We start from the raw sequence: 27,503 nt of genomic DNA, 5'->3' as shown, positions 1-27,503 counted from the left end.
GGTGGAAAAGATATTTCATACAACTGGAAACCAAAATAGAACAAGAATAGCTATACTTACATCAGATACAATAAACTACAAATCAAAGACTATAAAAAGAGACAAGGTCACTATATAATGAGAAAGGTCATTTTAGCAAGAGGATATAGCAATTATAAATATTTATATACAATAGTGGAGCTCTGACGTATATATGCAAACATTAATAGATCTAGAGGGAAAGATGGACTGCAATACAATAATAGGAGGGAGCCAGGTGTGATGGCTTATGCCTGCAATCTCAGCATGTTGGGAGGCCAGGACAGGAGGATTGCTTGAAGCCAGGAGTTCAAGACCAGCCTGGGCAACATAACAAGGCCCTGTCTCTACTTAAAAAATTTAAAAATTAGCCATATGTGGTGGCATGCACCTGTAATCCCAGCTACTTGGGAGGCTGAGGCAGGAGGATCACTCGAACCCAGGAGGTTGAAGCTGCAGAGAGCTATGACCATACCACTGTGCTCCAGCCTGAGTGACAGAGTGAAACATTGTCTCTAAAAAGAAAAAATAGCAGGGAACTTTAACACCCTACTCTCAGTAATAGATCATTCAGAGAGAAAACCAACAAAGAAACATCAGAGTTAAACTACACACTAGGTCTAACTAACAGAACATTTCACCTAACACAAGCAGAATACATTCTTCTCATCAGCACATGGAACATTCTCCAGAAGAGACCATATCTTAGGCCACAAAACAACTCTGAACAAATTTAGAAAAGTAGAAATCATATCAAGTATCTTTTCTGACCACAATGTAATAAAACTAAAAATCAATAACAAGAGGAACCTCAGAAACTGCACAAACACATGGAAATTAAACAATATGCTCTGGAATGACCAAAGGATCAATGAAGAAATTAAGAAGAAAAAATTTTAAAATTTCTTGAAATAAATAAAATGGAAATACAACATAACAAAATGTATGGGATACAACAAAAGCAGTATTAAGAGGGAAGTTTATAGCAATAAACATCTATATCCAAAAAGTAGAAAGACTTCAAATAAACAACCTAATGATACATCTTAAGGGACTAGAAAAGCAAAAAGAAATCAAACCCAAAATTACTATAAGGAAACAAATAATAATGATTAGAGCAGAAATAAATGAAATTGAAACTTAAAAAACAATACAGAAGATCAATGAAACAAAAAGTTGGTTTTGTAAAAGATAAACAAAATTGACAAATCTTTAACTAGACTAAGAAAAAAAAGACCCAAATAAAATCAGAAATGAAAAGATGTAACAACTCAGACCACAGAAATAGAATCATTACAGACTATTACAAACAACTATATGCCAACAAATTGAAAAACCTACAAGAAATGAGTAAATTCTTGAACATATAAAACCTACCAATATTGACCCATGAAGAAACAGAAAACCTTAACAAACCAATAACAAGTAACACAATTGAAGCTGTAATCAAAAGTCTTCCATCAAAGAAAAGTGTGGAACCTTATGGCTCTATTGATGATTCTACCAAACATTTAAGGACAAACAAATATCAATTCTACTCAAAAAATTGAACCGGAGGGAATATATCCAAACTCCTTTTATGAGGCCAGCATTACCCTGATACCAAAAACTGAAAAGGACACAACAAAAAAAGAAGACTACAGGCCAATATCACTGATGAACATAGATGCAAAAATCCTCAACAAAATACTAGCAAACCAAATTCACCAACACATTAAAAAGATCATTCACCATGATTAAGTGGGATTCATCCCAGGGATGCAAAGATGGTTCAATGTATGCAAATCAATAAATGCGATAATTAACAGAACCAATACAAAAACCCTATGATTATTTCAACAGATAAAATAAGCATTTGATAAAATTCAACATCCCTTTATGATAAAATCCTCATCACAAAGGGTATAAAAGGAACATATCTCAAAATAATAAAGGCCATATATGACAAACTCCCAGCTAACACTGCACTCAAAGGGGAAATATTGAAGATCTTTCCTCTAAGATCTGAAACAAGACAAGGATATCCATTTTCACCACTTGTATACCACTTAATCTTGGAAGTCTTGGCCAAAGCAATTAGGCAAGAGAAATAAAGGACATACATTCAAGTTGGAAAAGAAGTCAAATTAGTCTTGTTTGCAGACAACATGATCTTATACTCAGAAAAACCTAAAGATTCCACCAAAAAAACTATTAGAACAGATAAACAAATTCAGTAAAATTGCAAAATACAAACTCAACATACAAAAATCAGTAGCCTTTATACACACCAACAGCAAACAAAGTGAAAAAGAAATCAAGAAAGCAATCCCATCTACAATAGCTACAATGAATATAAGATCCTGGGAATCAACCAAAGAACTGAAAGATCTCTATGTTGAAAACTATGTAACACTGATGAAAGATACTGAAGAAGATGCCAAAAAAATTGAAAGATATTCCATGTTTATTGATTAGAAGAATTAATATTGTTACTATGTCCATACTACCCTAAGCAATCTATAGATTCAATGCTATTTCTAACAAAATACCAGTAACACTCTTCACAAAAATAGAAAAAAAAACTTAACATTTACATGGAATCACAAAAGACCCCAAATAGCCAAAGGAATGCTGGGCAAAAAGAATGAAGCTGGAAGGGTCACACTACCTGACTTCAAACTTTACTACAAAGCTATAGTAACCAAATCAGCATGGTACTGGTATAAAAACAGACACATAGACCAATGGAACAGAATAAAGAACACAGATATAAATACATGCATTTACAGCCAACTCATCTTCGACAAAGGTACCAAGAACATACAATGGGGAAAAGACAGTATTTTCAGTAGATGCTGCTGGGGAAACTGGATTAACCATATGCAGAAGAATGAAACTATACCACTATCTCTCACCAAACACAAAAATCAAAGCAAAATGGATAAAATACTTAAATCTAAGACCTCAAACAACTGAAGAAAAACTACTAGAAGAAAACACTGGGGAGATGCTCCAGGACACTAATCTGGGCCAACATTTTCTGTGTAGGATGTCGAAAGCACAGGCCACACAGCAAAAATAGACAAATGGGATTATATCAAGCTAAAAGCTCTGGACAGCAAAGGAAACAACCACAAAGCAAAGAGACAACCCACAGAATGAGAGAAAATCTTTGCAAATTATCCATATGACAAGGGATTAATAATCAGAATATTTATGGAGCGCAAACAACACAACAGCAAAAAGCCAAAGAATCTGATTTAAAAATGGGCAAAAGATCTAAACAGACATTCCTGAAAATAAAACATACAAATGGCCAACAGGTAAGTGAGCAAATGCTCCTTGTTAGTAATCATCAGAAAAAGGCAAATAAAAACCACAATGAGATACCATCTCACCCTAGTTAAAATGGCTTTTATCAAAAAGACAGACAATAACAATGCTGGTGAGGATGGAAACAAAGGGGAACCTTTATACATTGTTGGTGGGAATGTAAATAAGTACAGTCACTACACAGAATAGTATAGAAGTTCCTGAAGAAATAAAAAATAGAACTACCATATGATCAAGCAATTCCACTACTGGGTATATATCCAAATGAACGTAAACCAATATATCAAAGATATATCCGCACTCTCATGTTTATTGCAGCACTATTTACAACTGCCAAGATATAAATCAACCTAAGTGCTCATTAACAGATGAATGGATAAAGAAAATGTAGTATGTATACACAATGGAATAATGTTAAGCTACAAAAAAGAAGGAAATCCTGTCATTTGTAGCAATGTGGATGAAACGGGAGGTAATTATGTCAAGAAATAATCCAAGCAGTAAAAGAAAAATATTGCTTGTTCTCACTCATATGTGGGAGCCAAAAAAGTGGATCTCATAAAGATACAGTAGATTGGTGGTTAACAGAGGCCAGGAAGTATATGGGCAAGGAAGAGATGAAGAGGAGTTGATTAATAGGCACAAATATATGGTTTGATAGAAGAAATAAGACCTACTCTTTGATAGATCAGTAGGGTGACTATAACTTAATCTATTGTACATTTTGAAATAGCTAGCATAATTTGAATGTTTATAGCATAAAGAAAAGACAAATATTTAAGGTGATGAATATTCCAAGAACACTGATTTGATCTCTGTAAGTTATAGGAATATATTTTCACATGTACCCCCAAACTATGTACCTCTATTATATATCCATAAAAGAGAAAAGGAGAGAGAAGAATTCTGCTCTATTCTATACAGTATTAATGTGAGAGTATTAATGTCAAGCCTTAATATGTTAATTTAAGGTACCAATATCTCCCTGATTGACATCCCCAATTCCAGGTACTCTATCAATTCCTCTCAATCCTCTAAAGTGGGTTAAAAGAAACTCTCACCAACTACCATCTCTCCCCCGCCTTCACAGCAAAATTTATTGTAAAATTTGCCTCTATTGCTTATCTCTACTTCCTCATTTTAATCCATCACAAACAGGCTTTCAGCCTCATCACTTCAATGAAACAGCTCTCCTAAAGGTCATCAAAGATCCCTATTCTTAAAAAAGTCAATGATCAAACTTCTCTGACCTTACTTTTTTAAAAATTACTCTTATCTTTTGATCCAATTGACTTCTCCCCACCTAAAACACTATTCTCCAAGTTATATCACAGGTTTCTACCTCACTGGTTGCACCCTCTCAGTATCTTTCTCCTAAATGAGATTTCTAAAATCTAGTGTGCCACAGGGCTCTATTCTTGGCCCTCTTCTCTTTCCAATTTATCCTCTCTTTCCTGGGTGATCTCATCTAGATCCAAAGCTTCAAATGGTTGATGACTCTCAGACTGAAACCTCTAGTCTAGACCTCTCTTCTGAGGTTTAGATTTCTGGAGACAACCACTACTCTACATCTCCAATGGGATATTTAATACACACTTCAAACTTATCCCTTGGTATTATCTGGGACCACTAGACTGGAGATGTGTTTTTTAAATTTGTTTCTGGGCAGTTCTATTTGTAAGGATTGATATTTCATGAATTTATTCTTTCTTAGAGGTATTCAAGAGCAAACAGAACTCTTACTTGTTTTTAAAACACACTCATTTTGTCTTGCAATTACCATATGGGTCCATTGGACTCTTTCATAAATCTAAGATATATTACAGGGCCTCAGTGATCTTATTTTTCCTATATCTTAAATCTTTCGGTAATCCATCATCCTGAAAATTATTTCATCATTATTTATCAGTTATTCCCAACTATATTTTTAAAAATCTAAAATTGTAAGAATAATAGAATTGCCTAAAACGATGCTGTACTACTATACCCTCCTTCAGTTTTCTTATTGCATTACTCAAAGTATTGCCTCATCTTTTGTTTTTCACCTTTTATTTTAGGTTTGGGGGTAGAAGTGAAGGTTTGTTACATAGGTAAACATGTGTCAAGGGGGTTTGTTGTACATATTATCTCATCACCCAGGTATTAAGCCCAGTTCCCAATAGTTATATTTTCTGCGCCTCTTGCTCCTTTCACCCTCCCCGTCAAGTAGCCCCCAGTGTCTGTTGTTTTCTTCATTTGTAGGTTCTTATCATTTAGCTCCCACTTGTAAGTGTGAACATGCAGTATTTGGTTTTCTGTTCCTGCATTAGTGTGTTAAGGATAATAGCCTCCAGCTCCATCCATGTTCTCACAAAAGACATGATTTCGTTCTTTTATGGCTGCATAGTATTCCATGGTATTTAGGTGCCACATTTTCTTTATCCAATCTGTCACTGAGGGCATTTAGGTTGATTCCACATCTTTGCTATTGTGAATAGTGCTGCAATAAACATTCGCATGGATGTGTCTTTACAGTAGAATGATTTATATTGGTCTGGGTATATACCCAGTAATGGGATTGCTGGGTCAAATGGTAGTTCTGCTTTTAGGTCTCTGAGGAATCATCATACAGCTTTCCACAATGCTTGAACTAACTTACACTCCCACCAACAGTGTATAAGTGTTTCCTTTTCTCTGCAATCTCACCAGCATGTTATTTTTTGACTAATGATAACCATTCTGACTGGTATGAGATGGTATCTCACTGTGATTTTAATTTGCATTTCTCTAATGATCAGTGATATTAAGATTTTTTTCACATGCTTGTTGGCCTCATGTATGTCTTCTTTTGGGAAGTGTCTGTTCATGCCCTTTGCCCACTTTTTAAATGGGGTTGTTTTTCTCCCCTAAATTTACTTAAGTTCTTTATAGATGCTGAATATTAGACCTTTGTCAGATGCATAGTTTGTAAATATTTTCTCCCATTCTGTAGATTGGCTGTTTATTCTGTTGATAGTTTCTTTTGCTATGCAGAAGCTCTTAAGTTTAATTAGATCTCACTTGTCAATTTTTGCTTTTGTTGTGATTGCTTTTGGTGTCTTTGTCATAAAATCTTTGCCGGTTCTATGTCCAGGATGGTATTGCCTTGGTTGTCTTCCAGGGTTTTTATAGTTTTGAATTTTACATTTAAGCCTTTGATCCATCTTGAGTTGATTTTTATATATGGTGCAAGGAAGGGATCCAGCTTCAATCTTCTGCATATGGCTAGCCAGTTATCCCAGCACCATTTATTGAATGGAGTCTTTTCCCCATTGCTTGTTTTTGTCAGCATTGTTGATGATCAGATGTGTGGCCTGATTTCTAGGCTCTCTCTTCTGTTCCATTGGTCTATGTGCCTGTTTTTGTACCTGTACCATGCTGTTTTGGTGACTGTAACCTTGTAGTATAGTTGGAAGTTGGATAACATGATGCCTCTGGCACTTGTTCTTTTTGCTTAGGATTCCCTTGGCTATTCAGGCTCTTTTTTGGTTCCGTAAGGGTTTTAAACTAGTTTTTTCTAGTTCTGTGAATAATGCTGTTGGTAGTTTGATAGAAATAGCATTGAATCTGTACATTGCTTTAGGCAATATAGCCATTTTAATGATGTGGGTTCTTCCTATCCATGAGCATGGAATGCTTTCCCATTTGTTTATGTCTTCTCTGATTTATTTGAGGAGTGTTTTGTAATTTTCATTGTAGAGATCTTTCACCTCCCTGGCTAGCTGTATTCCCAGGTATTTTATTCTTTTTGTGGCAACTGGGAATTCGATTGCCTTTCTGATTTAGCTCTCAGTTTGGCTGTTGTTGGTGTATAGGAATGCTAGTAAATTTTTGTACATTGATTTTGTATCCTGCAACTTTGCTGAAGCTGTGTATCAGCTGGAGGAGTTTTCAAGCTGAGCCTATGGGGTTTTCTTTTTTTTTTTTTTCTTTGAGATGGAGTCTCGCTCTGTCACCCAGGCTGGAGTGCAGTGGCGCAATCTCAGTTCGCTGCAAGCTCTGCCTCCTGGATTCATGCCATTCTCCTGCCTCAGCCTCCCAAGTAGCTGGGACTATAGGCGCCCACCACCACGCCCGGCTAATTTTTTGTATTTTTAGTAGAGATGGGGTTTCACCGTGTTAGCCAGGATAGTCTTGATCTCCTGACTTCATGATCCGCCCACCTCGGCCTCCCAAAGTGCTGGGATTACAGGCGTGAGCCACCGTGCCCAGCTGAGACTATTGGGTTTTCTAGATATACAATCATGTCATCTGCAAACAGAGAAGACTTCCTCTCTTCCTGTCTGGGTGCCCTTTCTTTCTTTCTCTTGCATGACTGCTCTGGTAAGGACTTCCAGTACTATGTTGAATTGAAGTGGTAAGACAGGACATCCTTGTCTCATGCCGGTTTTCAAGGGTAATGTTTCCAGCTTTTGCCCATTCAGTTCAATGTTGGCTGTGGGTTTGTCATAGATGGCTCTTATTATTTTGAGGTATGTTCCTTCAATACCTAGTTTATTGAGAGTTTTTTACATTAAGGGATGTTGAATTTTATTAAAAGTCTTTTCTGCATCTATTGAGATAATCATGTAGTTTTTGGTCTTTAGTTCTGTTTATGTGATGAATCACAATTACTGATTTGTGTATGTTGAACCAATCTTGCATCCCAGGGATGAAGCCTACTTGATCATGGTGGATTACCTTTTTTATGTGCTGTTGGATTCAGTTTGCAAGTATTCTGTTGAGGATTTGTACATCAATGTTCATCAAGGATACTGGCCTGAAGTTTTCTTTCTCTGTTGTGTCTCTGCCAGGTTTTGGTATCAAGATGATGCTGGCCTCATAGAATAAGTTGTGGAGGAGTCCTTTCTCTTCAGTTTTTTGGAATAGTTTCTGTAGGAATGGTGCCAGCTCTTGTTTGTACATCTGGTAGAATCTGGCTGTGAATCCATCAGGTCCCAGGCTTTTTTTGGTTGGTGGTATTGTCTCATCTTTTGAAAAGAAGGCTGGAAATCCCATCTTTGTATTTTTCAGGGTTTCAGTAAACACGGTTGAAAATTCAGAATATTTCATTTTCTACCCATAATGGCAAAGAGAAGAAAACTGACCAAGAAAGATATTTCACAGTTATTAGATGGTGAATGTAAAGAGGCAGGTAGTAGTGAAATCTCAGGTTATGAATCTTCAGATGATGATATCCTAGATAAATTTTCTGAAACTTAAGAAGGAATGAATGTACAATATGATTTTTAAGGACAAGAAGGAACTATGGTACTTTTAGCCAGACAGTCATTCAACAGGAAACTTCATTGTGCAATATGTTACAAGATCCTAGACCATCCCATTTAGTTAAAAGAATATGTGGTAGTATTCATTGATCTTTTTATGATGTTTATGAAGCTAAATTTACTTGATGAAGTTCATAGGTAGACAAATGCTGATGATAAGTATCTATATAAAAAGTGTGGAGAAAAAATAACTGATGTAGAAATAACAAATTTCATTAAATCGATCATTCTCATTAGTTGATAAATCTAAAAAACAAAAATACTTTTCAATTGAAAGTGTTTATCCTTTCTTCAACAAAATCTTAGCCATCAAAGTTTTCAAAAATACTGCCTTTTGACAATAAAATGCAAAAACCAGAAGTAATGATAAACCCTGAACATATTAAGAGATTCATTTTAAATCTGGAAATCAGTATTTATATAATGTATATGTTACAGGTTTGTATATAGCAATTGATGATTATATTCAAAGGACTTTTTCTCATTTTGAATATGTATGTGTCTTCAAAACCAGGAACTTACAGGATAAAAAAAATTGGGTTTGCTATGGTTAAATTCTTATTAAAGTTTCTAATAAGGTTGTTTTTCATTATTCCTGTATGTTTATTTATGTTAATTATTTATAAAATAACTTAGAAAATGAACAGGCAAAGTGGCTCACACCTGTAATATCTGCACTTTGGGAGGCCAAGGCAGGAAGTTCACTTGAGCCCAGGAGTTCAAGGCTGCAGTGAGCTATAATTGTGCCACTGCATTCCAGCCTAGGCAACATAGTAAGACCTCGTATCCACAAAACAATAAAAAAATTTAAAACTAGCTGGGTGCAGTGGCACACTCCTGTAGTCCTAGCTGCTACCTGGGAGCCTGGGGTGGAAGGATTACTTGAGCCCAAGAGTTCAAGGCTGCAGTGAGCTATGATCATGCCACTGCATTCCAGTCTGGGCAACAGAGTGAGATACTATCTCCAAAAAAATATAAAAGTAAAAAACATAAAAATTGAAAGTAAACAGGGTATAATGGATTCAGATGGCAAATGATAATAATGACTTCCGGGGGATACTGAGAGTTAACACAGCCAAAACAGAGAAAATGCTCTCAACTCATAGCTTCACTTCCAATCTCAAGAGTTGCCCATTTCAGCAAACAGCATTCATTATACACTTTATTATTCAGATCAAAAAATTAGGGCCATCCTTGACTCTTTCTTTCATACCACTCCAATCCATCAGTCAAATTCTACTTGCTGCCCTGAATCTCCATTGCACCCACCTGGACCCAAGCCACCAGCACAAGCAACGATGTCCTACCTGGTCTTTCTACTTCCACTTTTGTTTTCTTCTTGTCTGTCTTCCACACAGATCATAAACATCTCACTTTGAAAAACAAACAAACAAACAATCTAAAGGTTTTCCATCACATTTCCAAAAATCCAAATTCCTTCTTATGGCCCACAAGTTCCTAAGTGACCTGGTTTTTGGCTACTTCTCCAGCATTACCTCTTCTTACTCTCCCACTTAGTTCACTGTTCTTCAGCCACATTGGCCTCCTTTCTGTCCCTGAATTTATTGTCACCACATAGTTCTTTATGCTGGGAAATGCTCTTAGAACAGGTGCCCTCATGGCTTCCTCTTCCTCATCCTTCATGACTCAATTCAAATGTCACCTTTTCAGCAAAGACTTCTTTGACTCCATCCAAAAAGCTCTTGCCATACAGTATGCCATTCGTAATTGGTCAATACCTATTTTATCTTCTCTATATTTATCAGTATTATCTTATTTATAATTAAATTTATCTTATTTATACACAGCTTATTATCTATCTATCCCCTCTGCAATGTAATCCTCTTAAGAACAGAAAATATCTTCTTCACCACTGCAATCCTACCACCAAGAACAGGAACTAGCACTTAAAAGGTACTCAAATATCGGTCATTTAATTGACAAAATCTATGAAAATTACCATATAGTCCTTGCTGAGGACAAGATGAGAAATGTACGGGGCAGCACATGACCTCCATTCTCCAACTTAATTCAGTATTTCTTACTGAATAAGACATAGAAATGTCTGCTTATCAACCTGTTACTGTCGTATAATCTCAAACGCAAATTGACTTTCAGATTAATTGTAAGGGTCAAATGGGAAATTGTAGATTTGTAAAAAAGAGATAATGATGGCTCTGCCCTCCTCCAAATTCCTTTCCTGAAAGAAAAGTCTGTTTACAAATATCAAGCAAATGAAAACCTGCCAAATTTTGATATCTTTCAACAACCATGTTGGTTTAATTCCATTGAAAAAAAGAAATATGACTCAGAACAATATAGGAGCCAGTCAGGCTCCTTCTCTTCCCCTGACTCATGACTGCATACTAGCGAGCCAACTTTAAGCAAACACAACCTAGTAAAACACAAAGGAGCTTGGAAAGCCTTTGCATGAATCAGCTCAAAAACATGTGTATCCAACCCAACTCTCATATTAATTCATACCTATTCTTACTAATTCCAAAAGTTTTTAATTTTCTCTTTGGTTTCTAGGTATAACCAATCTGCCTGCAAATAAATGGGAACTGTATCTCCTTTTTTCCAAAAGCCCTGCTTCTAATTTCTGTTATGTTTTATTGCATTGTCTAGAACTTGGAAAAAAAAAAAAGGCTGTATCCGCAAGCCTCTTTATTTTATCCTATTTTCACAGAAATGACTCTATCATTTCATTATATAGCAAGATACTGGGATAGTGGTTTGGATAGAAATTCTTCTTTGTTTTTCTTTAACTGAAGAAGTCTTCATCCAAACCATTAAATACTTTATAAAAAATGAATATTGAGTTTTATCAAACTCTTTTGTGGCATTAAGATCACCATGTGGTTTTTCATTTTTAATCTAATATTCACCTACTTTTTAAATTCAATGTATAACTTATGTTATGAAATGTTCTTTTAATATCCTGCTGAATCTGATTTGCTAGAATTTTATATTGACTTTTCCCATCCATATTCATGACTGAACTAGGTCTGTATTACTACTTTTTGGTACTTTATCAAATTTGAGATTGAAATAAAATGAACTGGATAGCTTTCCATAAGTATATGGGTATGTTACAAAACAGTTGGATATAGAAAATTATTTCCTAGAAAGCTTACAAGAATGAGTCTGTGAAACCACTTAGGTTGTTTTTTATGTTTGAGAGGGAGAGAGAGAGAGGATGGGTTTCTAAATCTCACTATTAAAGAAAAAATGGGGCCGGGCGTGGTGGCTCATGCCTGTAATCCCAGCACTTTGGGAGGCTGAGGTGGGCGGATCACGAGGTCAGGAGATCAAGAACATCCTGGTTAACATGGTGAAATCCTGTCTCTACTAAAAATACAAAAAAAAAAAATTAGCCGGGCGTGGTGGTGGGCGCCTGTAGTCACAGCTACTCGGGAGGCTGAGGCAGGAGAATGGCGTGAACCCAGGAGGCAGAGCTTGCAATGAGCCGAGATCATGCCACTGCACTCCAGCCTGGGCGACAGAGCAAGACTCCATCTCCAAAAAAAAAAAAAAAAAAAAAAAAGAGAGAGAGAAAAGAAAAAACGGAAAAGGTTATTTGACTATGCAAGTCCTTATTTAATCAGAAAATACTGAGTACCTCTCTCTGTGCTAGGCAAGAATAAGCAAAACAGCCATCAATTCTACCATCAAAGAAATTATGATATACTTGGGGAGAAAGAGACATAAATACACAGAAATAATTGTTAACAGTGTTAAGTATGAAAACAAAGTATAAGGAGCTATGAGAGCAGATGGCACAGGGACCCAAACCTAGTCTGTGAAGAGTAAGGTTCAGTTTCCCCATGACATGAAACTTGAGTAGAAATCTAAGGATTAATAGAAATTAAGTGTTCAAAACACACAAAACAAACAGGACGTGCAAAGGTCCTGGTGCAAAAGAGAACAGTATTAGATGAACAGAAAGAAGATCAATATGGCCAGAGTGCAGGAGCCCAGGGGAAAAGAATGCAAGGCCTGGATGGCAAGAAACAGGTCAGATCAGGGAGGACTGGAAGACAAGTTGAAAGTATCTATCTTTATCTTGAGAACAATGGGAAGCTATTTAGGGGAATTTCAAGCAGAAGAATGACATAATCACAGTCTTCTATTTCTCTAGCTGATTTTTATATCTGCTAGGAAATTTTAGATTTCATCAAGATTTCCAAATATATTACCACACAACTCTGCATAGCAGTCTCTCACACTATTTAGGATCTCTTCCTGATCCTCTTTTTAACTTTTTAAACGATTTCTCCCATTCTTTTTCTTTTCCAATTAGATTTGCTGTAGGTACTCATATATTATTGGGATTTTTCAGAAAGTCCACTCTCGAATTTATCCTACTGTATTTCTATGTCATTTTTATTATTTCCTTCCTCCAGCTTATTTTTTTATTTCCACCCTGACCCACTATTTATCTTTTAATGAACAAGAGGTAACGCCCAGAACTATGACATCTATTCTGGACCACACATTAATTTTTCACGTATGCCTTCTCTGGTTCTACTTCTTGTTTATTCTCTACCTAATCTCCAATACTATGTACTTCAGATTCATGTTTCTGGCTATATTTTCAACAATAATATCACCATTTCCCTTTTTCAAGGTTGATAAGGATGATGATGACTATCATTTACTGAGCATTTACTATACACAGGCACTGTTGTAAGAACTTCACATGAATCCATTTAATTCTCATTGAAATTCTGTGTAATACAAGAACAGAAAACCAAATACCGCATGTTCTCACTCATAAGTGGGAGTTGAACAATGAGAACACATAGACACAGGGAGGGGAACATCATACACCGGGGCCTGTCGAGGGATGGGGGGGCTAGGGGAGGGATAGCATTAGGAGAAATACCTAATGTAGAGATGGGTTGATGGGTGCAGCAAACCACCATGACATGTATATACCTATGTAACAAACCTGCACATTCTGCACATGTATCCCAGAACTTAAAGTATAATAAAATAAATAAATAAATAAAAGAAATTCTGTGTAATAGATACTAATCCCTATTTTATAATGAGGTAACTGAGACAAGAGAGGTAAGGTAACTTGCCCGAGGTCACACAGCTACTAAGTGAAATTAAAATGTACGGACAGGTCATACTTGTTAGCTTGACTCCAGAGAGTAAGCTGCACTGCCTCTTATGGGTAAAAAGTAGTTACCCTTTCTTCTCTTGAACTGAATCAGGCTAAAGACTGAGCTAAGCTACCCCTAAAGGAAGAAGACCCTGAAAACTAATTTAAAACAAGCAAAATATGCATCCCAAATAATAATTATCAACCAAATGGCTTTTTCAGTTTTGTTATTTATAATTCTATTTGAATTTCATCTACATAAATGGCTTGCATAATTCCTGTTCTTACTCATTTAGTGGCATACTGTTAACCTAATAGAAGATCAGTTTTGGTAACTCTTCTAGAGATATCTGAGGTATATGCTCTGTTTTTTGAGAATAATGTTTAATATAGAAAAGGGTCGGCATAATTATATTATTTCCTATGCACCATTTCTTATCTACTTGCTATATTATGGACATAGAGTGGCGTGCTAATACTTCCCACAAGGGGAAGCAGTAGATAGCATGATGGTTAAGTGCACCAGTTCTGAAATCAGATTGCGTGTTGCTCTCTTCTCATACTAATGTGTATATTTAGCTCCTTAACAACTCACTTCACCAAGTATTATTGTTTAAAGTCTTAGCCATAAAGGCCTATCATAGCTAATTATCCCTAAAGAAGAATACAGGCATCAGCCAAATCAAACAGCAGAAACTCCCCAAATGGGCTATCTCCACTATGTAAGGGCTAGCTCTACATTTCCTGTTTAAAACATGCAGCTGCCCACAGGCAAGCTAAATCAAACAGACTACTCCAATAGCAGTATGTCTTCACATTCTGTTTTACCAAGTTATGTTCATTCTCACTGCTTTTATGCCAATTTGTGATTATGCAATTTAATATTTAATTAAATATTATGAAATATGAGTACAAAAAGGGTGTTTCTATGAAAACAGATAAATGTTTTGGGAAAACACTGAAAGCTTTGGAAAGGTAAATCTCAAAATGTTAGAAAAGAAAAATTGTTATAAAAAATATAAAAATCGAGTAGGATTCCATACTCAGTTTGCTAAGCTCTTGTTCTACTTTATGGAAATTTGAATTGGAAACAGGAGACAAGCATTATATGTTGTTGATGCAAGAAAGATGATAGCAGTCTCCAGTCAGTATATGCTTTAAGTTAAAAATCAAATGCTCATGAAAATTTATATCAATTTATGTAATTCCCTACCTTAATTGTCATTTTCAATTAATCAACCATTGGCTCCACTTGTATCCTATACATACAAGAGAACACTAGGTGGCATTCAGGCTAGGCTGAGCTGGTCTGCTTTCCCATGAAGAACCTGTAACATATACGCTTATATACTTAAAAAGTATATCATGCAACTGCTTACTTATAAGGGTCTGACTTTTGCGTGCACAGTGGAATGTATCAATTTGCTGGTCAACTTATTAATTCCACTCTTGCTTGTTGATGGATAATCAAAGTAAGATTTCCTGCTATATTGCTTTGGGGATGGTGAAGGAAGAAAAAACCTCTTTATTTCTTTGAGTAAAATTTCTTCACTGAGTCTTTCTAATCTTGGGTTTTCCTTTGTCATGTTTTCCTTGTTTCTCCCTCATCCTACTTTAATCTCCTTACTTTTTGGCCTGTGCCACTTTGCTGAATGGGCAAATCACCCTAGAGGTTATTTAATCCTATTCAGGTCAACAGAGAAAAAAGTATACAAAACAACAACTGCATTTGTGAGTTTTTTTCCCAATATAAAATATTTTAAAGTAGTTGCTTCTAAGAGGCTGTCATAGATCAACCTTTATTGTCAGTGCAAACTCACAGTACTGCATTCCCATCGTAACTTTCCTCAATAGATTATGAAAAGATATCAAATAAAAATTAAAATTTAAGGGAACAATGAGGCTTCAGTGTGTGTGTGTGTGTGTGTGTGTGTGTGTGTGTGTGTGTGTTTGTATGTCTATGCACATAAGTTAATCCAACAAAATTAACACATAAATACTTGGCTAAATCTGATGTCCTAATGGAATAGTTACAGTGAAGTCCCATAGAGAGATCATCAATCTTTAGAACATAATTCAGACTAAAATTCTGCAATGAAGCAGCTTTCGGATCAAAACTCCAAAAATAAATGAATGCCAAATGACTTCACTGAACCTTAATCCTAAACAGAAGACCTTATGGCTACTACATACCTTGACTTACTAAAAATTACTTCCCCTTCCTGAAAGGGGAAATTGGGTGACATAAGCAAGGTCCTTTCTTTGCAGGAAAAAAACAAAAAGGAATCAACAGTTTGCCCTGCTTCTGCTCAGGAAAGAAAGCTATTGTGATCTCTTGTTCTTTATTAAGCAAAGAATATCACTCCAGAGCAAAAAGTGGTCATTTCAGCATGTCTGTAAGCAGCACTTATAATGGAATGCTTCAGAATCCCTTTTGAGAGCTAAGGAAGTAATTGTGAAGAAACATTTATTATCCATCCACCCTCATTTACCTAACCAGTTGGGTGATTGCCAATGGAAGGTGGGTAGACAGGAGAAAAAAAGTAATGTGTACAGACACACTGCCATAGCAATTAACATCACATTTATTTCTACTACATGTTTACCTTTTCTAGAAAACATGTACAAAAATAGAAAAGACAATGTTGCAGAATAAAAACCACTGCACAGATGAAATTGTTAATAGTTGGGATTATTTTCTCTTCTCAATGCCGTGTTCCCCAGGGAAATATACATATACTTGCTTGACCATACTACCCATTTCCACCTCCAAAAAAAAAATTCCCTCCTTAATTGATGTCTATTTCCTTATAAGGAACAAAAGTCTCAAAAATAACATTGTTCCAGCAATGATCTTCCTTAGGACATTTTCGAGAACACTTGGCATCAAAAAGTCAATCTTATGGTGTACCATAAATGAGAAGGGTGATAAAACTGCATATGTAGGGAGTTTTAAAATATATAATATTGTGTACAATTTTAAAGATTTATAAATCTGCACAGTTTTGATTATTTTCTTTAACATATATAAATTATTAAAACAAATCCAAGATGATGAAGAGTATCTGAAGAAACCAGAGAAGAAAAATAGTCAACTATCTATATACTCTCAAAGCTGTTTACGATGAGATCAATTTTACAGGTTAAAGCCTGTAATAAGCCTTATAGAAAGTTTATCAGTCCATTCTTCAGGCTAACATAATCCTGATAACAAACAGAGTAAGGATAACTTCCTCTAATACACATGATGGACCAATTTCATTTATGCAGATATACTGAAAAATTTTTTTTTTGAAAAGTTAAAAATTCCTCAATTTTTCATTCCTGGTACCACTACCACAATTTACAGGGCAATATACTTGATGTAATGAAAAGAAAAAGAAAAAGACAAGGCTACAACAGATAAAAGACCTCAGGAATGTACATCTAATTGACACTACATTGCATTAATCAATAACTGCACTTTTTGCAAACTGTGGCTATGACAGTCCTGAACAAGAAGGGTTTCCTGTTTAAGCTGCAATAACTTTTCTGACTATGGATCATCGTTCCTTCTGCGGCAGATTTTTACAGTTCCTCTAATGCATTTGGGAGGACTGTCTCAAAGTAAGCTGCAGTTTTCCTGACAACTCCTTGCTCTCTCCCCTACTAAGAACTGTAGCCCTTTTCTGCTGTTTTTCGAACCTTCTGCTACCATATCCACCACTTCCACCACCAGATCCATAACCACCACCATAGGGACTGCCCGAGCTTCTTCCACCAGAACTGTCCCCTTTCATGGGTCCATAATTTGATTGCTGTTGTCCACTATAATTTCCAAAATCATTATAGTTCCCACCACCACCATAGATACCACCACCAAAATTTCCTCCTTCATTGTAACCATCATATCTTCCACCATCTCCACCATATCCACCACCTTGGTTTCCATATCCTGGTCCACCACCACCATAGCCCCCTCTACTACTATAACCAGGACCACTGCCATAGTTGCCACCATCACCTCCAAATCCATTATATCCACCATCACCTCCTCCATAACTACCTCTGCTGCCACCACCTCCACCACCATAGCTCCTCCACCACCTCCAAAGTTTCCTCCGCGACCCATAAAATTGCCAGATCCATCTCCACGACCTCTCTGTGATCCAGCAGACTGCATCCCTTGTTTAGAAAGGGCCTTTTGCACTTCACAATTATGCCCATTAATAGTGTGGTATTTCTGAACAACAATTTTATCAACTGTATCATGCTCATCAAAAGTTACAAAAGCAAATCCTCTCTTTTTCCCATTCTGCCTGTCTTCCATAACTTCTATGGTTTCAATCTTGCCATACTTTTCAAAGAAGTCTCTCAAATTATATTCTTCTGTATCTTCTTTAATACCACCAACAAAAATTTTCTTCACTGTCAGATGGGCACCAGGCTTTACAGAATCCTCTCTAGAAACAGCTCTCTTTGGTTCCACTACACGCCCATCAACCTTGTGTGGTCAAGCACACATTGCTGCATCCACCTCTTCAACACAAGAATAAGTCACAAAACCAAAGCCCCTGGAACGTTTTGTTTGGGGGTCTCTCATTACCACACAATCTGTGAGTGTGCCCCATTTCTCAAAATGTTCTCTTAAACTATCATCTGTAGTTTCAAAGCTCAGACCACCAATAAACAGTTTTCTCAACTTCTCTGGTTCCTTTGGATCATGGCCCTCCATTTTGAGACCAGACTCGCCTCTTCCAATTCGAGTTCAATATTGATATACTGAAAAATTTTTTAATCAGCAAACTGAATGTTGATAATAAACTCAATCTATTGGGAAAAAAATGCACTTGCAGATAATTTATCCAGAATCTCCAGGATCTACTCTGTTCTGGATGGATGTCGTCTCCAACGGTCTGGAAATTTTAACCCCCAAATGTTAAAATGATGAAAAAATATAGATCCAGCCCCAAATCTTCTAAGTGAATTCATTTGTTTTTTCTTAATATTACATGATTTAAGGATTGAAGCCTCTCTCTCTCTGTCACACACACACACACACACACCATAAAAGTAACGCAACACTTATAAAGGATTTATTTGCTGCCTCAAAGTAAGACTAAATGAGGAAATTCACCACTCATGCATTATCTGCTATTCCACTATGACGTCATTCTCATCATCAATTACGATCAGCAACTTCTTATCTATTTTGCTTAGACTAGGCATCTATGTCCTCATTAACTTTTTACTATCCAGTATATCACATTATTGCCCCCTGATATTGCAAAATATTCTTTTTTTTTTTTTTTTTGAAATGAAGTTTTGCTCTTGTTGCCCAGGCTGGAGTGCAATAGCGTGATCTCGGCTCACCACAACCTCTGCCTCCCAGGTTCAAGCAATTTCCCTGCCTCAGCCTCTCAGGTAGCTGGGATTACAGGCATGCGCCACCACGCCTGGCTAATTTTGTATTTTTAGTAGAGATGGGGTTTCTCTATGTTGGTCAGGCTGCTCTTGAACTCCCGACCTCAGGTGATCTGCCCACCTCGCCTCTCAAAGTGCTGGAATTACAGGCGTGATCCACTGTGCCCGGCCTCTTTTTTATGTTTTATTTTTTAGCAACTAATGTAACATTAAAAATGCATCGAGGGCCGGGTATGGTGGCTCATGCCTGTAATCCCAGCACTTTGGGAAGCCAAGGTGAGGTGGGAGGATAGCTTGAGCTCAGCCTGGGCAACATGGTGAGATCCCATCTCTTAAAAAAAAAGGTATTTAGATCATAATACCATAAATCATTGCTTTAAAAGAAATTAGGGTTACCTACAGGAAGAAATCTCACTATTAATCTGAGGAGGCATGTCACAGCAACCAAAGAACTCTGATATTAGTTTATAGGACAAGAATGTAGAAATACTGCCACACACAAATTATTTATCAATTAAAAAACATTTCGTATCCAATATTTAACGGAATATCTGACAATTCTGCTCTTATACTGGTGATATAATGTGAAAGGAGAAGGGTAGGTTCAAATTTCCCAGTTACTTCAACTCCCAAACAGTAGCCTCAGTGAAGAAAGGATCTTTATTAGAATAATCATATTACTCCACTCAAAAGAGAAGGCCTATTCTAATATTATAACCTAAGCCTTGTTGTAACATACATCTTCAAGAAATATTTGAAGAGAATTAGTCAAATTAGCTGTACGTGCTCACATAGAAAGATCACCAAAAAGCCCAGATATGACTTTCAGCCTAGATAATTATTCTAGAAACTCTGATAGCCTCCACCATGTACTACTGCCTTGAAAGAAGCTTCTTGGCTCTAAGACGGGTTAAAGAAAATAATTAAAAGCATTATTTGCCCATTATTTACATCTGTCTACTTAAAATATAATGAGTATTACCAAAATTAGAATAAGACATTCCTATCATAGCTTCAGCTTTTATTTTTAGTCATTTAGTGGTTGCCAGGGGCTAAGCAGAAAAGTAACTGCTAATGAATATGGGTTTCCTTTGGGGTGATAAAAATGTTCTGGAATTATATATTGATGATAGTTGCACAATTTTTTTTTTTTTTTGAGACACAGTCTTGTTCTGTCACCCAGGCTGGAGTGCAGTGGCGTGATCTCGGCTCTACTGCAACGTCCGCCTCCCAGATTCAAGCAATTTTCCTGTCTCTGCCTCTCAAGTAGCTGGAATTACAGGCACATGCCACCACGCACGGCTAATTTTTGTATTTTTAGTAGAGACAGGATTTCACAATTTTGGCCAGGTTGGTCTCCAACTCCTGACCTCAGGTGATCCACCTGCCTCAGCCTCCCAAAGTGCTGGGATTACAGGCGTGAGCCACCGCTCCCAGCCGCACAATTTTTTTTTAATTTCCCAGTTTTATTGTGATTGCTATGTTTTTAATATTTATCCCCTCCCAAAGTTACGTTGAAGTTTAATTCCCATTGTAATTGTATTAAGAGGTGATACCTTTAAGAGGTGATTAGCCCATGAGGGCTGTGCCCTTATGAATGATTTAATGCTACTGTCTCAGAAGTAGGTTTCTCATAAAAAATGAATTTGATCCCCTTTCCTTTCCTTTGCCCTCTCTTTGCCCTTTTGCCACGGGACAATGCAGCAAGAAGGTCCTTGCCAGATGCCAGTCCCTGACTTCGACTTCCCAGTTCTAAAACTGTGAGAAATATATTTCCATTCATTATAAATGACCTAATCTCAGGTTTTCTGTTATAGCAGCACAAAATAGACTGTCATAGTTGTAAAATACACATAACATAAAGTTAACATATTAATCATTTTTAAGTGTACAGTTCAGTAGTACTAAATACATTCACACCATCATGCAACCATCATCACTATTCAAAACATTTTTATCACACCAAAATGAAACTGTGTACCCATTAAATACTAATTCTGCATTCTATCCTCCACTGCACCCCTGGCAACCACCATACTACTTCCTGTCTCTATGATTTTTGACTACACTCTATACCGCATAAGTAGAACCATATAGTATTTGTCTTTCTGTGACAGACTTATCTCAGCATAATGTTCTGAAGATTCATCCATGTTGTGGCATATGTCAGATTTTAATTGTTGTATCCTCTTGCTGTATTGAACCATTTATTAATATATAATGTCCTTCTTTGTCTCTTACAACATTTTGATTTAAAGCCTATTTTGTCTGATAACAGTATAGCCACTCTTGCTCTCTTTTGGTTACTATTGCATGGAGTATCTTTTTCAATCCTTTCACTTTCAATCTATTTGTGTCTCTGGATCTAAAGTGAGCCTCCTGTAGACAGGATATAAGTGAATCATGTTTTTCTAATCCATTCTGCCAATCTCTGTCTTTTGGTTGAAGAGATTAACGCATTTAAGTTTAAAGCATTTATTGATATATACTTCTGTCATTTTGCTATTTGTTTTCTATATGCTTTATACATTTTTGTCCATCATTTCCTGCATTACTGCCTTCTTTGTATTTCACTGACTTTGTTGTAGTAAAATGTTTAAATTCCTTCCTTATTTCCTTTTGTGTATATTCTATAGCTATTTTCTTTGTGGTTACTATGGGGATTACCTTTAACATGCTAAAGTTAAAACATTGTAATTTAAATTATTAGCAGCTTAACTTCAACAACATACTAAAACTCTGCTCCCATAACAGCTCCATTTCCTCCCCTTTTGGCTGTTGATGTCAAAAAATTATATCTTTAGACACTGTGTGGCCAAAAACAAAAACTAATAATTATTTTAAATGTGATAATTTCTTAAATTATGTAGAAAAAAAATGTGGAGTTACAAACCAAAGTGACAATAATACTAGCTTTTGGACTAATGATTGTTTTTCTTAATGTATTACTCTTAAATCATGAAGAAAACAAAAAAAGTGGGGTTACAAACTGTTGTTACAATAATACTTGCTTTCATAATTACCCATGTGTATACCTTTATTGAGATCTTTATTTTTTCATACAGCTGTGAGTTACTGTCTAGTCTTCTTTCATTACACTCTGCAGTACTCCCTTAAGCACTTCTTGCAGGACAGATCCAGTGGTAATGAAATCCCTCATCTTTTGTTTATCTGAGAATGTCTTAATTTCTCCCTCACGTTGGTAGGACAGTTTTGCCAGACATAGAATTATTGGCTGATAGTTTATTTCTTTTAGTACTTTGAATATGCCAGCCCACAGCCTTTTGGCCTCCAAAGTTTCTGATGAGAAATCTGCCAATAATAATATTAAGGATCCCTGGTATGTGATAAGTTGCTTCTCTCACTGCTTTCAAGATTCTCTGTCATTCAAAAATATGATTTTTTAAGAGATAGGGTCTTGCTCTGTTGCCTAGGCTGGAGTGTGGTGGCATAATCACAGCAAACTCCTAGGCTCAAGCAATCTCTCATCTCAGCCTCCCAAGTATCCTGAGTAACTGGGACTACAGGTGCATGCCAACACACCTGACTTGTTTTTTTTATTATTATTTTTTAGAGAGGTGGGTTCTCACTATGTTGCCCAGGCTGACCTTGAATTCCTGGCCTCAAATGATCCTCTCACCTCAGCCTCCTGAGTAGCTGGGACTGTAGGCACAAACCACCACACCTGGCTGTCAAAGTATGATTATGTGCCTTGGTGTGGGTCTCTTTGGGTTCACACTACTTGGAGTTCATTGAACTTCTTGGATGTTTATATTCATGTATTTCACCAGCTTTGAAAAGTTTTCAGCATTAAGCCTTCAAATATTCCCTCTTCCCCTTTCTCTCCCTCTTCTCCTTCTGGGACTCCAACAATGTTTATGTTGGTCCACTTGATAGTGTCACACAGATTCCTTAAGCTCTGTTTATTTTTCTTCAGTATTTTTTCTTTCTGTTCCTCAGACTCAATAATTTCCATTATTCTCTCTTCAAGTTTGCTGATTCATTCTTCTGCCTGCTCAAATATGCCTTTAAATTCTGCTAATGGATTTTTCATTTTAATTATTTTATTTTCTAGCTCTAGAATTTCTTTTTGGTTTCTTTTTAGGTTTTCCGTTTATTGAGATTTCCACTTTGTTCATACATTATGTTCTTGACTTTCCCCACGTCTTCCTTTAGTTCCCTAAGCATCTTTAAGACAGTTGTTCAAAGTCTTTGTCAAGTAGATTTGACATGAGGTCTTTTTCAGGAACAGTTTCTGTTGATTCAGTTTTTTCCTTGGAATGAGCCATACTTTTCTGTTTCTTTGTATGCTTTGTCATTTTTATGTTGAAAACTAGAATCTAATAATATGGTTACTCTGGAAATTAGATTCTCCTCTTTCCTCAGGGTTTGCTGGGTTTTGTTGTTATTTCTATTTATTGTTTTTGTCTTGATTGGTATTGTCTTTGTGCCAATGATCAGCCTGAAATGTAAACTTAAGGTTTTCCCAGGTCTTTTCCAAACCTGTGCCTTTCCCTGGGCATGCACAGTCACTTTCTAATTTTTCCTCACATATGCCATTGTTTTTGAATATTCTAGCCTTTCATGTCTGCTCCCAAAAAGAGAAAAACGAGGAGGTAAAGGTGCTAACCCTTTAAATCCCCTGGAAATCACTTCAGCTGAAGGGGGAGGGGACTGCAACAATGGGGGTAGGTATACAACAAAGGCTGCCATCCTCTCTCTGCACCTCTGTGAGCAGAAATAGCAATCAGAGCACAGATCCCCAATATTTGGAGGACAAGGTGCTTTTTGCCCCCTCTAGCTCCCATGAGCTGTGTGAAAACTGTTTCTGGAACACCTGTTGGCACAACTGCCTGCCATGGGGCTGGGGTAGTGGATGGGTAGCTGCTACCATGCGAAGAGCTGTAACTGACCAAAAATAACCACAATTAGATCCAAACCTTCTCCCTGGAAAGTGAAAGCCTTCAGTAGACTCCAGAGATCCAAAATAGTTATATCAGACAGATTCTGCCAGTGCAGTTATTGTCTAGGTGAGGTAAGACCTTCTGATGCTTCCCACTCCGTCTTACCAAAATCCTCTTCTGATAGTTGCATAACTTTGTGAATACACTAAAAACCACTGAAATGCATACTATAAAAGGGTAAATTTTACCATATGTAAATTATACCTCAATTTTTACAAAATGAATAAATATATAAAACATATAGTCTGTCTGTAAGAAACTTGTTTTCATGATATAAACACTTTTCTTAAAAACAATGTCACAACAGGTAACCAACAATTTTTATCACATTTCAATGTATTAATCAAACTTTAGGTTAAAAGGGACTTTAAAAAGAAAAGTTGCAAACTAAAACAAAAACTACGGATGGGATTGTACCAGTTACTCACAATATTCCATTAGGGTAAGTAACGAATCATTGGTACATTCTAAGCATCATAAATGATCTTGGTTAAAGACTTATTTATACAAGGTAAAGATTATAAACTTTTAAAATAAGCTTTATAAACTTCTGATCAAGAGTAAAACTTCTAATGAGGAGTCGTCTGCTAATTTTTACTCTGTACCACAATAAATATCCAAAACCTAGTGTATGCTCTTGTTATTACTCAATTCCATTAATTCCCTTCTAGGAAAAAGAAAGTAATTCTAACCAAAACAAAGCTTCCTGCTAGTCTTCAAGAAGGTAGACATTACTATATTCTGTGCATTAAAAATTTTCAACTCTAATCAGAACTACTGGAACTCAGAACCATTGCACATAATAGCTTAACATCTTACTAATTCAAATTAACAGAACCAGCAGGCTGTATAAATTACTACTGTAAAATTATGTGTGATTAATATATTAAAATAATGTTATTATTCCTACTACACAGAATAATTCGTTTTAATTTGAGCAAGGCATACTGAATTGCTAAGCCAAGAATCTGCCTAGGTCTATCTCATTAAGTCAACAACTATTAGCTGAGTAGTTACTATGTCCACAACATAGTGATGAATAAAAAGATGTTAGGCTCCACTCAAAGAATTTACAATATAATACAAGATGGAAATGCCCAGCTAATATAAACTGAGGGCAAATTATAAATTTTGAGGATCTTATACTTTAACATATATGTTATGAAGAAATCATTAAACAATCTAAACTATCTACTGTATCAGACAAAACTAGCAGCTGTGAGGCTAACACAATAGTCAAGATAAGGATGATGAAGAATCTAAACTAAAGCTATGGAGCCAGTTACAGTAGCTTGTAATCTCAGCAACTCGAGAGGCTGAGGTGGGAGGATCCCTTGAGCCCAGGAGTTTTATATATATATATGTATGATATATAATACATATATAAACTCACTGCTATGATCATTATATATACGATCATTGTATACATGACATATAATATGCCTGTACGTTATATATATATGAAATACATAATGATCATATATATATATACATATATATTTTTGAGAATGAAGACTCTAATGGGTTAACCAATTTTTTTTGCAAGTGACCTTGGTATGACTTATCCACAATAAAACCAATTCTTCAGTAACACATATGGTAGACTAGATACTGCCAATGTTTTAGGCTTAGAAAATGCTTTTAATTTTTTTTTATTTCTCCATGCTGTGTTCACTGCTTTACATATGTCTCTGACTGCCAAAGAATTGTTAACTAATCGGCATGAGATTCATTTTGTTAGTGCACAGCTGGGTACTTCCGTCATACAACATCTGCTTCTCAACATATCTTCTGCCTTTTCTTCATCTATCTCAAAACAGTTTCTAAAAGTTGTCACAGTAAAGTATATATATGCTCTCTCTCAAATATTTGGAAGCTGAACCTGATAGTCATTATTATGTTTATTACTCTACTAAATTATAAGTGGCTTCTGAATGACTAAAAACCATCTAGTAAATCTAAGGATCTAGAAAATCTGGCATTAACATTGATTTGCTTGAGAAAACACTGGAAGAAAATTTTTAAAATACAAAAGTAAACAATTATTCGATTTGTAAAACAATTTAGTTAAGCCAAAGAATGAAATCATGCAATAATCAGATGTTAATTCTCTACACATATAGATCTCTAAGCTCTCTGAGTAAAGACCTAATGGAAAAATAACTGCTTCAACATGTAAATATTAAAAAGAAAATTAATACATATGAAGTACCCATAGGAAAGAACATACTTCATTCTGCAACCAAGACGGATTTTCCATGTTCTTAACTTTTTTATTATAGAGGGACTAATCAGGCAACTAATTATCCATGTCCTTAGCTTCTGCCTTTTTACTGGGGATGAGTGTGTATTACTCTAGCATCCTATCAAGGTACAGAATGGTAAAAACCCAAACATAGGTCATTCAACTCATGTTATTAATATATTCTACTCTGAATGTTTGTTTTCAAATTGGTTGGCAGTCAAAGTATTTCCCTAAAGGAATCATATATAGTGGTATTTTATAGATCTCAGGCCAGTCCTCCAAAGCCAAAATGTAGTTGAACTAGAGAAGCAATAATAGTACACAACCCAAACATCCATTATACCAGTTTCTATGGCAAAATTCATTCCAGAACCCAAGCGAGCATTGGGTAATATCCTCCCAATCACTGGCAATGCAGCAAGAGCTTCACAGTTCAGTTTTCCTCTTCTTTCCCAATCAGCCCAAAATCAACAGGGTGAGAAGGCAGAAGGAGATCTAATAATTGTGGAAAGCTCCAATAATAGGAAGCTGAGGGGTAGAAGGCAGAACTATAGCAGATCCCTTTGTTTTCACTGAGTCTGGTAAGAGTGAAAGGGGAAATCCCAACATGAGATATTAGGGGTAGAAAAAGTGGCCTTAAGAATATTATCATCTTCCGGAAGTTGACATTGAAGCTATAGATCTCCAAAAAGAGCAGGAGACAAAAAACTATCAGAGGGACTCCAGCAATGTTAAGGGGTTTCTTTGTTATATATCTGGTAGTGGCGGTTGTCCACTTGGTTTTGTTGTTTGATGTGTGTGTCAGGAGGGTAGGAACAATCAGAAGTAACAGAAGCAGCATTTTTTAAAGCATTCTTAAGCTAATGAGATAAGAAAATGCCTGTATTTCTAGTTCTAGATCCCTGAGGAATCGCCACAACAGCAAAGACTTGGAACCAACCCAAATGTCCAACAATGATAGACTGGATTAAGAAAATGTGGCACATATACACCATGGAGTACTATGCAGCCATAAAAAATGATGAGTTCATATCCTTTGTAGGGACATGGATGAAATTGGAAACCATCATTCTCAGTAAACTATCGCAAGAACAAAAAACCAAACACCGCATATTCTCACTCATAGGTGGGAATTGAACAATGAGATCACATGGACACAG

General features: G+C 36.2%; 1 protein-coding gene and 1 pseudogene across 3 annotated transcripts in view; both read right to left on the bottom strand.

Moving 5' to 3' along the window:
- Positions 1 to 27,503, bottom strand: part of MAGI3 (membrane associated guanylate kinase, WW and PDZ domain containing 3) — a 293,182-nt gene that overhangs the window by 214,364 nt on the left and 51,315 nt on the right. The window lies entirely within an intron of this gene.
- On the bottom strand, positions 536 to 27,427 carry LOC129137510 (heterogeneous nuclear ribonucleoprotein A3-like; annotated as a pseudogene).

The sequence above is a fragment of the Pan troglodytes genome, chromosome 1, assembly GCF_028858775.2.
Source record: "Pan troglodytes isolate AG18354 chromosome 1, NHGRI_mPanTro3-v2.0_pri, whole genome shotgun sequence".
Lineage (NCBI taxonomy): Eukaryota > Metazoa > Chordata > Mammalia > Primates > Hominidae > Pan > Pan troglodytes.
The sequence above is the reverse complement of the archived record's forward strand: the minus strand, read 5'-3'. Positions and strand labels throughout refer to the sequence as shown.